Consider the following 11,617-nt stretch of genomic DNA (forward strand, 5'->3'; position numbering starts at 1 on the left):
CACTACCCCTCCTAATACAGGGAACTGGTTCACATCTAGGTACCTGGGAGTGAGAAAAGGACGCCGCCCCAGATACCGGCACACACTTTACTACAGCGTTATTCCTACCAGTCCCAGCCTGGAAGCAACCCAAGAGTGCATCCACAGGTAAACGAGTGAGGAAAGGATGGTGTCTGTACACTGGAATGATGGATGAATCGATGGAATGATTGACACACGAGGTAACGATGCCGAGGGAAATAAGCCACGTCCAGAGTCTAGCTAGTGTGATTTAGTCCATCTGCAACTCTAGAAAACACCAGCACATAGGGCAGGCAGAAAGCAGCAGCCTGGAGACGAGAGGCTGGGGGAGTGGAAGGGAGGGACCAAAGGGGGGCTTCGGAAGCCAGGAAGCTGAGGTGTTTTGTTGCAGTATGGAGTAGGTTCACAAGCTGAGGTACCTGCCAAGCTCACCAGGTTGAATAACGTGTATGGGTGCCATGTGCTACACACGTCACACCTCAGTAAAGTAATCCTAATATCACATGAGCCAGATGCAGTGGCACACACCTCTAATTCCAGCATGGAGTTAAGGCAGGGAGGCCTAGAGTTTGAGGACAGCCTTTGCTACACAGCAAGAGGCTGTCTTGGGCAAACAAATAGAAGTTTAAAATGAAAGGGCAAAGGGAAGGAAAATAAAAATAGATTTTTCCCCCAGGTGGTGTGTGTGTGTGTGTGTGTGTGTGTGTGTGTGTGTGTGTGTCTCGTGCACGTGCGTGCACATATGTTCCTGTACATAGAGGCTGAAGCTACATGCTGGGTGTCTTGCCCAACCACTCGCCATCCTATGTGTTGAGTTAGGGTGTCTCATGTGAAACCAGAGCTTGCTGATTTGGCTAATCTAGCCAGGCATCCTGTCTCCACCTCCCAAGTGCTGGGATTCCAGGTGGCTCACCACACCTGACCAGCATTTGTGTGGGTTCTGGGGACCTGAACTCTCATTCTCATGCTTGCCTGGCAAGTACTTTATCCACTGAGCCATCTGCTCAATCCAAAGCAATAGTTAAAAAAAAAAAACAACTTAATTGAGGTGCAAATAATATATTTTAAAACTGCATATTTAGTATCTCTAATTGGATGTTTTTATGAAGAAAGAATTCCCTGAGGATGGGCCTGACAGATGGCAGGCGAGGGGTCTTTTCAGAAGTGGGGAGCAGGAGAGTCTGTAGGAGACTCAGTGTTCTATATGAAGGGGGCTTGCTCTGTTAGAATGGGAGTGGATGCTGCCCCTGGGAAGATCAGTGAATTTAGGATAGAGTATCTTGCACCCCTGTACTGTGGCATGTTAGGGACTGAATATTTGTGTCACCCCTAATATTCTTGTTGAGACTCTAATCCCCAGTGTAACCTCACTTGGAGGTAGGGTCCTTTCAGGAATATTTGCGATTAAGTGAGATCATAAGGGTAGAGCCCTTGTGAAACAGGGGTAGTGTCCTCGTAAGAAGTCTGGAGTGCTTGAGAGGACAGAAGATTTCAGTCTGCAAGCCAAGAAGAGAGACCTCCTTGGAGCCGGACCCTGTGACACCCCCACCTTTGATTTTACACGTTGACGAACCTGAGATTTAAATGAGTGGTTTTGTGGCAACCTCCCCAGTGTTGATATGCCCTGAACCATTTCTGCTCTTACCTAGACTACAGAAGTTTGCCTAATAAAGGCATTTGAAATCCAAGAGCATCGTCAAGTGTGAAGGTCACGTGACACAAGGCAGGCACACCAAAAGGCCATCCCACCCCACCTGGCCTGAGCATCCTTCCCTAGCCCAGAAGAGATGGGAGCTTCCTCTAGGAGGCCAAATCCAAACTGCTCTCCAGCGCCATCTAGTGAGCCGGAGGCATGCAGTTCGGGGCTTTGAAGCTTGGCAATGGTCTGGAAGAGGCAAGGACAGTCCTCAAATTAAGTCTCCACAGACAGAGAGAGATGGGCTATAGGGCTGGAGATTACATGAATATTGAACATCTCACTGAGAAAGAAAAAGGTAAGCCTGTATGCATATCAACACTAGTCACCACAGCTAAAAGGTAGAGTTTAGCTTAGACAAACTCCTGCTAGATGATGGATGAACATTTGTGGCTGTCCGTACATGGGAATAGTACTTGGCCTTAAGTTGGAAGGTGATTCTGACACACCACATATGGATCTTGGGTCCAGTCACACAGGGACAAATATTGTGTAATTTTACCTGTATAAAATATGCAGTTCTGGGGATATGGCATAGTGGTAGAACATTTGCCTAGCATGGTGAGGACCTGGGTTCACTCCCTAGCACTGTAAGAAAAAAAAAAAAGTTTTGTTTTGTTTTGGTTTTTTCCTGATAATCACATAAAGTAGCATTGAGGCTTGCCAGGGACAAAGAAATTAGGAAGTGGTGATTCCAGCCAGAGGGGAAAGAGGTGGGGCCAGGGGAGAGGGCTATTATTTAAATAAGGAGGAGGGCTTTCCGGCAGAGTGACATCTGGCATGGGACCCTGGGCAGCTCCCACAGAGACTGCTGTGAATCCCCAAGTTGAGCCCTTCGTCTAGAACACAGCCCTGCCACTGCACTCCACCAAGAGATGATGTAGCCTCGGGCAGCCCTCACCAGAGTCCACACCACACCTTTTCCACTTGCAGTCCCCATAACCGTAGGATAAACAAACCCCTCTTCTTCATAAATTAGCCTGCCTCGGGTGTTTCATTACAGTCATGGAAACCGACTGACCAGGAACAATCACAAAGCCCTGAGTCTCCTTTGGATGGAAGCATGGAGTCTGACTCGTCTGTTACGAACATTATGAACCCTGACAAACTGACCCAGACAGCACTGAACATCTAGAGTGTTTGGACTGAAGTTTTGAAGTTCATTTTCCACAAAAAAAAAAAAAAAAAAAGAGGTATTCTTGGGAAATAGCTGGTGAAGGAAAAACATCTTGTGCAAGAGAAGTGTGAAATGTTTCGTCATAGGAGACAGCCAGGAAACTGCTGAATGGCTACTAAGATCATGCCAAAAGGACTCAGGAGATAACACAATTTTCTCACTGCCTAGGAGTATCTGATCTGAACTTCCACAAAAGGGAATTGTGGCAGTGGATTAAGACCTATAGGAGTGTTTAAGCCCATGAGTTCGATGTGACAATTAAAGGAAAGTGTGTGTTCACCTCTGGGACACATAAAAGGGGACTCATTTGTTACCTTGGGAAAAGGTAAGTGAGGGAAGGAATGGTATATTTCCTACACATACTTTACCACCAGCTAGCTAAACAGGTTGAAGGGAGGAAACTCTTTGTTAAATATTTAAATTTTTATGTTTCATTATGTTACATGCACAAGAGTGCAGGGGCCAGTAGAGGGTATTAGGTCCCCTGGAGCTGGAATTACAGGTGATTGTAAATCATGCAGTGTGCACACTGGGAACCGAACTCTGTCCTGCTACAAGAGCAGCACATGCTCTAAGTAACTGAGCCAACTTCCCAGTCCCAAGGGCTCCACCTCTTGATAGAAGGAAGGTGCTCACCAAAAGAATGATCAAATATTGCCATATGTAACAATGACTCACAGATGTTGGTGTCAATCAGCACCTACCACTATCACCGAAAGGTACCCAGACATTATGAACCCTCCAGTGGAAAAAATAGCATGAACCCTCCAGCAATAATACGTTTGGCGGCTAACACTTGTAGTTCCAGTGCAGGGAAATTGAGGCAAGGAAATCATGTATCCCAGGGAAATCTGAGCTACACAGAAAGATTTTATCTCATAAGCAGTGAAATGACTCGGTGGGTTAAAACACTTGCCACCAACCGTGGATCTGAGTTCAACCCCGAGGACCCACATTGTGGAAGGAGAGAACCAATTTCCACAAGTTGTTCTCTGACCTCCATATATGTACTGTGTGAGACACTTTCCCCCACATACACATAAATTAATAAAATAAAATGTAACATATTTTGAGGATTCTAACTTTCTAACTTTGCATTTCTAAAATGCAAAATGGTTTTGTGCTGGAGGGAACATAGAGCCATAATGAGGATCAGGGAACAGCAGTTAGGTATGTGGAAGAATTCTTGAGAGATGCATCTAGAAGCCCAGATAGGCTAGCAGCACCAGCCCCCTTTAATCCATAAGAAAGGAAACTTGTAGATTAAAATGTCATTTCTATCCAGGTAAGCATTAACGTGTGTCCTTGATTGCTTTGGTGATAAAATGATTGAAAAATTCAATTCTACTTTCCATTCTTTCCCTGAAATAAATGGGCCTCACTGGTTACTTCTATGTAACTGTGACCCTAGCACCAGAGGGGACATCAGGAAGGAGAGAAGACCTCTCTTGTTGCCCATAATCAAAGGTCTCTGGTCTCTTGGTCCCATGCACTTGGGCAGAACATGGTGGCAGGAGTATGTGTAGGAGGCTGTTTACCTCATGGCAGATAGGAAGTAGAACAGAGCAGCAGCAGGAAGGGACCGGGGAGAGATACAGTACCCCTCCCCCAGCCCCATGACCCATCTTCTCTAACCAGTTCCACTACCTTCCAAAAGTCTATTCAAATAGGTTTATTTATTTATTTATCTTTTGTTTTATTTTTTTCAAGACAGGGTAGCTTTGGAACCTGTCCTGGAACTCACTCAGTAGACCAGGCTAGCCTCAAACTCACAGAGATCTGCCTGCCTCCACCTTCTGAGTGCTGGGATTAAAGGCATGCACCACCACTGTCAGGCTTATTTATTTTTTATTGAGGCAGGATCTCACATTGACCACACTCACAAAGGGTAGCCTGAAACCCCAGGAGGCTGGCCCTGAACTCACAAGCAACAATCCTGCCCCAGCCTCCTAGGGGGTCACTAGGATTACAGGTATGCATCACCACACCTATTCTTATTTTTATTTTTAATTTTGTGTCTATGTGGGTGCCTGTGAGTGAGTATGTGCATGTGAGTGCAGGTGCCTACAGAAGCCAGAAGAGAGCGCTGGATTCCCCCAGAGCTGGAATTTCAGGCAGTTATAAACTTCCTGCCTGCCATGGATGCTAAGACCTGAACTCGGGTGCTTGCAAGATCAGTATGCACTATTAACTGCTGAGCCATCTCTCCAGTCTATTCAGCTTTTGACTCCATCAGTACATTAAGCCATGCAGTAGGCCAGAGCCCCCATGATCCAATTGTCTCTTCAACACCAACACACCAGGGTTTGTCTAATATCCTGAACATGTCTCGAGTTAATCAAGTTGACCATCAAGATTAACCAAGAAGTATGTTCAGGGTTCATACTGGCCTTGGAGAGTTCAGGTGCCGGAGGTTCATGGGCCCATCTAGACTTCCTGTTCTGTTGTAGGCAACTGACTAGTGTGCTGAGGTTAAGAGATCTGTTACTCACTTAGGAAACTCGTGCCTGTCCCTATGCTAGGATGGGGATGCCAAAGCAGTGCAAGTCTCTTACCAAGAACCCACTGTGTGCCCGGCTGTGTACATGGACTGCCTCCTGCAGCCCAAGAAAAGGCAGGTCAAGGCCTCACCTCAGCCTTCCTACTTCCTGTGATATGCAGAATTAGTTACCTGGGTTCTGCTCCCAGTCAGACACTTCAGATCACTCTGTGTCCTCCTGGATGTCATATGTTCTGTCTCAGTTAGTGCTCTACCACTATGATCAAACGCCATGACCAAGGCAACTTTCCAGAGTTTATTGGCTTCTGAGTCCAGAGGATTCCAGTCCATCATGGCAGGGAAGCAATGGAGACAACAGCAAACATGGTGGCTGGAGCAGAAGCTGAGGGTTTACATCATAAACTTCAAGCAGGAAGGAGAGGGAGAGAGAGAGAGAGAGAACTGGAAATGGCATGTAGCCTTTGATACCTCAAAGCCCACCCTCAGTCACATCCTTCATCCATCTAGACTACACTATTAAACGTTTCCAAACAGCACCACCAACTGGGGTAGCCTGGGCCCTGGTCCAAGGCAGTCTACCTGAACCAAGTTTCTAATGCCCTTCAAGAAATCTGGACAATAGACCAGCCTTGTCTACAAGAGCTAGTTCCAGGACAGCCTCCAAAGTCACAGAGAAACCCTGTCTCGAACCCTCCCCCCACCAAAAAAAGAAAGAAATCTGGACGATAGCCCCAGCCAGCTGACCCAGGACCAGGCTCTGCTTTAGTCCTGCTGGTCCCTCAGCTCCCACTCCAGGCTCTGGGAGGTCCAACTCTTGCAATTTCCCATCCGAAGCTCTCAGTCTGACCCTCAACACACCCTTCTAGACATCCTCCTGCCTTGGAAATATGCTTCTATCTTCCTCCTCTTGACCAGGTAGCTCTATATTTCTGGCACTCCACCAGAGTCTTGGATTACGCCACAATGTTCCCTTAAAGCTGATGAGAATCAAAGAAGGGTTTGTCACTGTGAAATAAAACCAGTTTGCAATCTGCTTGGTGGTGGTGGGGGGGTCAGTGTCAGGTGTCGAGTGTGAATGGAGCACTTACTCTAAACATGCAGGGGACAAAGGGTGACTCTTAGCTTTGAGAGGTGGGAAAGTTATCAGTAGAATTGGGAGCTGAGATTCCCAGCTAGGATACAAGTCCAAAGCCAGTTGTTTTGATCCCTGTTCTTCTGGGTAAGTGGCTGGACTCTCACGGCCTGTGCTATGGGTCTGGACCTTTGTTCTACTTCCGATTAGGCTCATAGACAGGATGGGTCACTTAGAGTCTCTCGCCTCCGTTTCCTCATTTACAGAATGGAGCTGACATTAGCTGGCTTCCCTTCGGCACCCTGTTGAACTTCATGTGGATTTAACATGAAGGATTTAGAAAGGGTCTCATAGCAGATGGTTCGTGACCCATAGCCTGCACCCAGTACATGTTGACTGTTATCACTATCAACAACAAAGTTGTCAGTGACAACATTGCCACTGTCCCTGGTAATGAAGAAGGACAGGGAGAAGTATCATTCACCAAGCAGCACTGTGGAGCTAACCTCTGGCGGTGTGCTGGATGGCATTCACAGCGCAGTGCACAATGACCTGGCCTGCTGGTCCTTGGGGCATTACAAAGAGTTTGATGAGAGTGGGGTCTGGATGCCAGCCACACAGAAGGCTGTCGGCAGAGATGTGGAAGAGGACTCGGTGATATTTACAAGCCCATTATGTGCAGAAGTGGTTAAGGGCTGGCGTTCCAGTAAACTGCCTGCCAATTTTCATCCTGCTGGGTTTTGTGCAAGGCTGAACCCTCCCCTTCTCACCTCCACTCCCTCCCTTCCCAAGTCCTGGACAGACTGCCAAGGTCTTAATGACTCTGGAGAGCCATTATGGGCTACCAGGTGAAAAAGATGATTTTCTTTACAAAGCAGTGTGCGTGATTTTCACTAACTGACAGTGATAGCGGTGAGAGTCATTTAAGTCACTGTGTGTGTTAAACTTCTCTAAGCATGGATTTACATGATTGTAGGCAGATCACTCTGCCCCCATGGAGTAAATACTGAGCACTTTTAAACATAGGCTAAGTACAGAGCTGAGCCATTGCCCAGGGTCCACTAATTTCTGTCTGGGAGATGTAGGATTCAGACACCATCTTCCCTCATTCTGTGACAACTCAGAAAAAGAGACACCTGAGCGTGGCCAGTCCAGGAGTCATGCACCCTGCCTTTCCTATTGCATCATATGGGCAGACAGGGTCAACAAAGCTGGGTATTAGTGGAGCTAATCCTGGCCCTCAATGCTATTGGTGCAGCCATAGGGTTATGGCCTTCTAGAAAAGTGGTTAGGGTTACAGTGGATGGACTGTTTGACAGTATTTCAGATCCACCTGGCTCCTTGCCCAGTCACTTTCCTATCCCCAGTATGGGAGTCCCCAGGGCTGTCAGCACAGAGCTAAACCCAGCTCCAGAGGCCAGCTTGGCCTGTCTTGAGGCAGACACTGGAGTGGGGCCCCTCACAAGTTTCCTAATCATGATCACTGGGACAGTTAGTTATAAAGCTATACAGGTGGTGTGAGCCAAGGAAGGTGTGTGAAGGAAGAAAGATGCAGCTGGTGTGGCTGGGGAGAGGCAGGGTGCATGCTTGCTGGAGAGCATCAGCAGAGATGCTCCTCATTTTTTTAAAATTTTTTATTTCTCAGGTTTCCTGCAATGAGCATGCAAAAACAAAAATAAAACAAACAAAAAACCACACACAAACAAACAAACAAACAAAAAATCCACCAGATCTTAAGAAGCAAATTCTGAGGCTGCAGCAACCTCTTATTCCGGTAAGAAGACTCGGGTCCAGGCACATCATAAGCTGCCCATGTCAAGATGGAGGCATGTGATGAGCATGGTAGCACTCACCTTTAATCCCAGCACTTGGGAATCAGAGGCAGGGGAATCTCTGAGTTTGAGACCAGTCTGGTCTATAGAGTGAATTTCAGGCCAGCTGGAGTCACATGGGGACATAACAGGGTTTTTTTCATTTTTAAAAATGTATTTATTTAGTGATAATTTTCAGGAGTTGGTTTTCTCCACCATGTAGGTCCCAGGAATCAATCTTAGGTCATCTCCGGTCTTGGCTGCAAGCATCAAACCCCAGACATTTTATTAAAAAGTGCAGGGGTGGGGCCTCAGGGGGAGTGAGGAGGAGAAGAGTCCAGTCAGTAAAGTGCTTGCCTTACAAACACAAGTTCTATCCTAGGAATTTGTCGGGGGGGGGGTGTTTTTGTTTTGGGGGTATTTTTTTTGAGGGGGGTTTCGAGACAGGGGTTCTCTGTGTAGCTTTGGAGCCTATCCTGGAACTAGCTCTTGTAGACCAGACTCAAACTCACAGAGATCCGCCTGCCTCTGTCTCCCGAGTGCTGGGATTAAAGGCGTGCGCCACCAACGCCCGGCTTCGTTGTTGTTTTTTTTTAAAGAGTCAGGGGTCATGGCTTTTTGTCCCAGTGCTGGGAGGTGGAGTCAGGCACATCCCTGGGGCCCTGGGGCCCTGGGGTGCCGGGGCCCTGTGGCCAGCCAACCTCACCTACTTGGTGAATTCCATGTCAGCGAGGCCCTGTCCACTGTGAGCAAAAGAACACTTGAGAGTGTTCTCTGATCTCCACATAGGCTTGCACACATGCACACGGACCCACACACATGCAACATGCATACACAAAAATGTATGGGTTCCTGTCCCATGAGTAGAGGCAAAAGCCACTTGCTGACCCTGAATCCCATAAATCCTTACTTTCGAGCAAAAGCCGGCCCAGCCTCCATCAGTCCACACCTTCCCTTTCCTCCTTGCCCAGGTCCCTTCTCTTCCCATTGGCCACTAGTACTTGTCCATTTCCCACTCTGTGCAATTCTGCTTGGATATCCCTACTTCTCCCAGGTCTAGGTGGGCTCAGAACCAGCTAAGCATGGACAAAGAGCCTGAAGGGGGCGGTGCTAAAGATTATGGGATACAGGGGTGGCTACTTTTGTGGGTACCTAGGGAGAGCTTGTCTGAGGCTGAAGCCAGTAGGTGAAAACTGAGCAGAGAAATGGAGAGGAAGCCATCTTGGGGATGTCACCAGAGCCTGAGCCCTGAGCTCATCCTGGCTGACCCTGAGCAAGCCTTTCACACCTCGCTTTCTGCCTGATGGAAGTGTGGTAAATACAGAGGGCCATAAGCAGAGGCCTCAAACAAGCGCCTTGCAGTCCCAGGGTCCACATGGGACTGAATATTTGAGTCAACACTTTAAAATCTATATTTCATCTGAAACAGTTCCCAGGGGAACAATACAGACAAACTGATGACAGGAAGCCTGTGCCCTTCACAGTTCAGTCAGGGACCTGCAAGGAAATGGTCTCCCCAACTTCCCATTTCTGTCCCCACCAAGGCTAGATGCGTTGACCCCTGTACCAGTCTGCTGGCATTCAGTTTGTCGTCCCAGGCCATCTTCTGTAGCAGTAACCTCACAGGGTTGAAAGCCTGTGCTGAGATGAAGACATGGGAGCAGCTTCTGCTCCGCACTCAGAATCACTTCCTTGCATTCACAAGGGCTGTGCTCTCCTGACCTCCCCTCTTCACTGACCTACACCTCCCAACACCATTGCACTGGGGCTCAAGCTTCCAGTACATGAATTTGGGTCATGCTTACACCATAGCAACACACACACAATAGCAACATACACCAAACACTCACACACACACACACACACACACACACACACACACACACACTCTCGCATGTACATACACACGCCTATACACATACACATGCACTCATACACACACAGAGACACAAACATACAGATACATATATATATATACATATATGCACATGTACACAGACACACTCATACACATGCCTACACGTATATACACAGAAACACAAACATGCAGACACATATATACACACATATACATGTACACACACATACATATGCCTACACACAGACATATGCACACACAAACATACACATATGAACATGCATACATATGCATATAAAAAGCATATATACACACATATACCCACCCTTCTTAGTTTTGCCTGAAGACCTCTTATGAATCTGAACTATGGATTTTAACAAAAAAAAATTATTCTTTTTTGAGACAAGGTTTCTCTGTGCAGCCCTGGCTGTCCTGGAACTCTCTCTGTAGACCAGGCTGGCCTCGAACTCTGAGATCCGCCTTCCTCTGCCTCCTGAGTGCTGGAATAAAAGGTGCATGCCACCACTACCTAGCATGGATTGTAACAAATTTTTAAATGCTCCCCCCCCCCCCGTGAGGATCCTGAAATTCAACAGCTAAGTTTTTCTGCCATTCTGATCTACAATTCTACATGTCCTGTTACAGAGTTGGCTGCCCTGGGAAGGGCACAGCTTTGTTGAGAATATTTGAAGGTGCAAACTGAGGAGGCTGCCACCAGTCAGTCTCCCTACAGCCCCTTTATCAGTCTCTCATGGAGACTGTCACTTAGATTTCCTTCACAATGAACTGTGTTAAAATGTAGCCACTGGCATGGCACCAAGTCCACAGATCCCAGAACAATGGGGGCTGGCCAACCACAAACCAAAGATAGTGCCTCCAGACTTTAATGGCATGGTCTGCTTCTGCCTCAGTACCCTCAGGCACGTGCTGGGATAGCGTGGCTCTGGCTCCGAGGGAAGAGAACAATGAGGCGTTGGTTCCTTTCGCTTCAAAGGCCATCAGGTACTCCACTGACAAACCCCTTCCTTGTGGCTTTTACTCCTACCAGTCCCAGGGAACTGAACTGGCAACACACCTTGCTTTCCTCAGAAGTGATTAGAGCAGACCTACTCTCTGGGGGAAGGTGATGAGGAGGGGAAAAGACAGACTAAGTAACTCAGGCTCGTCCCAGGAGATGTAATTAGTCTATCTCAGCTATAGCTCATTTTTAACTCTGTCATAATTTTCGTCAGTAGGTTAAGCTGCTAAGAGAGAAGTAACAGCTATTAATTAGTATGCAGATTCATCAAGCAATAAGAAACAGGAAGAAATTGGTTTAGGAGTAAAAGGTATAGATTATTCCAAGCTGTCTCCCACCCCAGGGTGATGGGTCTGGTGTCCTCTCAGGCCCGGTGACAGCAAGACAAACTGGCCATAGGGAAGTGAAGGGTCAGCCTCCTGAGTTACAGAATTGCCAGCTTGGCCACAAGTTGTGAGACTTAT

The sequence above is a fragment of the Cricetulus griseus genome, chromosome 2 (assembly GCF_003668045.3).
Source record: "Cricetulus griseus strain 17A/GY chromosome 2, alternate assembly CriGri-PICRH-1.0, whole genome shotgun sequence".
NCBI lineage: Eukaryota > Metazoa > Chordata > Mammalia > Rodentia > Cricetidae > Cricetulus > Cricetulus griseus.